This window comes from Austrofundulus limnaeus, unplaced genomic scaffold, assembly GCF_001266775.1.
Source record: "Austrofundulus limnaeus strain Quisiro unplaced genomic scaffold, Austrofundulus_limnaeus-1.0 Scaffold17, whole genome shotgun sequence".
NCBI lineage: Eukaryota > Metazoa > Chordata > Actinopteri > Cyprinodontiformes > Rivulidae > Austrofundulus > Austrofundulus limnaeus.
This window is the reverse complement of record NW_013952419.1, coordinates 426,000-429,021: the sequence shown is the minus strand read 5'-3', so window position 1 is coordinate 429,021 and position 3,022 is coordinate 426,000. Positions and strand designations below refer to the sequence as shown.

At 37.9% G+C, this 3,022-nt stretch overlaps 1 protein-coding gene across 1 annotated transcript in view; it reads right to left on the bottom strand.

Moving 5' to 3' along the window:
• nrg2a (neuregulin 2a) overlaps window positions 1-3,022 on the bottom strand; it is a 61,840-nt gene that overhangs the window by 14,533 nt on the left and 44,285 nt on the right. The gene's annotated exons all lie outside the window — the stretch shown is intronic.

The window sequence follows — 3,022 nt, the reverse complement described above, 5'->3', positions numbered from 1 at the left end:
GACACCACAGTGTGTGTGTGGTGAGCTGCACAGCTTATTCCCACTTGACCTGAGAAGAAGAAAAAAAAAAAAGGAGAAAGAGCAAGAGAACTTGGGAAGGAGGGGGAGTTCAGGGGCAGCAGGAGTCCACTGAGGTAATCCAGTGACAACTGTGTCTCTGTTCTCAGCTGCTCATATCAAGTGGACATACTTTTAGGATAATTGGGCGCGTATAACCGAAGTGGATCAGGCCGTGTGCATCTCTCACCGGAGAATCCAGCTGGACATCTAGGAGAGAGTAGACGTGTTATGAAAATGACAAACACAGTAAGGTGCACTGTAAACACAATGAGGTTAAAAAAATGAGTATCACATGTGCTTTGTTTCGAGGTATACCACACTTTAGTTTTCCACAGTGTCTTTCCAGTGGTTTAAACTCCTTGTAATGTCCTGACAGAGTCAGAGCGTGGGATTTTCTCTGGCCGAACAGCAGAGTAACACTCCACCTCTACTTGCTGTTGTGATCTGTCAGTCAGCTGTGCATGGTGGCCGTAGGATATGAAAGTCTCTAAACCTTTCAGCTTGTTGAAAATAAAGACAAAGTTGCCTGTTTGAAATTCTTCTTGGCAACAGAAAACATAATTGTCCTTTGTCTGCCAGAAGAATGACGTCTTTTCTCTTTTAAATGTAGCAATGTTTTGGAAGAAAATGTTTGCCGCAAATTCCAAGAATTAGCATGTTTACTGGTCTAAAAAACTGCTGCAGGCTCACTATTACTCTGATAATTAACTAGCTAACATTCACCTATCAGTATCCTAAACTTACTTTACAAAAGGAAAACATGAATAAAGGATAATATTCTGCAGAACGTCTATGCTTATTTTGGAACTATAGCTACAATCAGCTAAAAGCAGAACTATTTTTTTGTTTAGTGGACCAATTAGGTCTGCTAAATTAGGTTTGGCCAACTTTAAGTCTGCTAACAGCTAATTGACAAACTAACATCAAAGTCCCACCAGTCTTCAGCTACAAGAAGATGAAGACGTGATGCAGACTGAATTACAGTCACCTTAGCGATCAGCTGTGAGTGTTAGCGTCGGCTAATTTTTACCTGTTACAAGTTTAGCGTTGGAAAAGCTATATTTTAAGTTAGTGAATTAGCTCCACTCCATTAGCACCACTGCTCTTCACTTTTGTTTAGGCCTTCCATTTTTATGATCATTTGTTCAAAATGAATCATATTAACGACATGCTGACTATAAACAGCTGCAGTTCTGTTTCTAAATTAAAGCAATAAGATCATTTGAAARGTTCTCATATTTTTTTAATAACGAAGCTGTGTTGTTTTTGTTTAATGTTAAAAAAGGAGCCAGTTAGTTTCACATTAAATCAATAAAGCAGCCAATAAATAAAAGTCCTAATGTTTCCAAAGATAAAATTGCTTTAGACAGTGGGATAATCCCAGTTCAAATGTCTTCATAAGTGATCAATAAATCAATCAAGCATATATTCACATTAAAACTAAATATTCTTATACAAACCTGTAAATGTGGTAAATTAAACCTTGTAGCCACATTATCAGATTCTAGTCTAAACTGAAGAATTCCTGTTTTTTAATCATGGTTTGACATCTTGCTTACTTATGGTATTGCCCTTTAACATGTGGTTTTCTGTTTTTCTAGCTGAAGACAGACTATCACCACCATCATGGGTGTTGGGCAGGACCCAACTCATTATAATCCCATTATGATGAGCAGTAGGTCTYTCAGGGCCACCAACATTCTACTCACAGCTACAACTAAACCCGCCAGTCCAACAAAGGTCACCGCTTGTGATTTACTGGTTTCACACAATGTCTCCCAGGAGCGCCATAACATACAGCATTAATTCCTCATCCTGACTGATGGTTAACTGCGGAGCACCACCTATGCACAGAGGAAACTTGGCTGAAGGATGAAAGGTTTAAAATTTCGCCGCATGATTAAAAAATCAGAGGGGATCTCCGATGGCACAGAATTTAAACGTGACGTTTCGAGAGAAAGGGAATAAGTGCTTTAGCATGTGTTGGAAGATGTCAGGAAGAATATTGCTTTTACAATGTTTCAGTCCCTTGGCAATCTACAGGTTTGTTTTCCACAAAAAAAAAAATTGCCTCCCAAGCAAAAATGCCAATCACTGCTTGTTCACGGTGGCTCCACAGCTAAATGCAATTTAGGAATGCTCAAAATTACAGTGTCTGAACGTGTCACTTTGGTTAATCATGCCGAGCATCGCACAAGAGTTTAATGCTTGATGGAAAAGAAAACTTAACTGTGACTCATTTGATTTATGAGCTTTAATGCTTACATCTTATTGTAAGAGATGGACTTAAAGGAAGGGTTAGCTGTCTGAAGGACTTGTTCAGCAGGTGCGTTATTCACCGAGGCCTGATCGTACCGAATGAGACATCATCCAACTTTTCTAGCGCCGTGCCCCAGCTGTGAGGAAATTACTTCTCCAGTTAGAGTGACTGTTAGAGCCATGTATTTACTACAACTTGGCTAATGTTTCAGCTTCATATGAAACCAAATTAAAGACTTCAGCAATATATTTTTGTACTGACAACATGAGCCACTTTGTCTAAGAACCAATTAAAACCTCTCATGCTTACCCTTTTAGGTTTTAATTGATTAATATATTTTTTGGTATACAAACTGTAAAAAARAGTAAAAAAATATTTCCAGCAAAGTTTGCAAATGACTAACATTGTTTCCCTACAATGTGAACCTTACATTATTATTGAGAACTAGATATGAACCAAGCAATCGGCCTGAAATCAATAATATCTGATTTTCGCCTTGAATGGATGATATGGGAGCCTGGCAGGACAAATCTGAAAAAAATCAACATTTTTTTTCCTGTTCTTTAAACAGTCGGTAATAAGAAATTCTCAATTTGTTTCAGGGCATGAATGTATCACCAGCACAGCCTGCTGCTTAATTTATTTAATTTTATCACATGTAAGTAATATTATTTGTTATTTACTTGAAGACTGAGTTTGTAC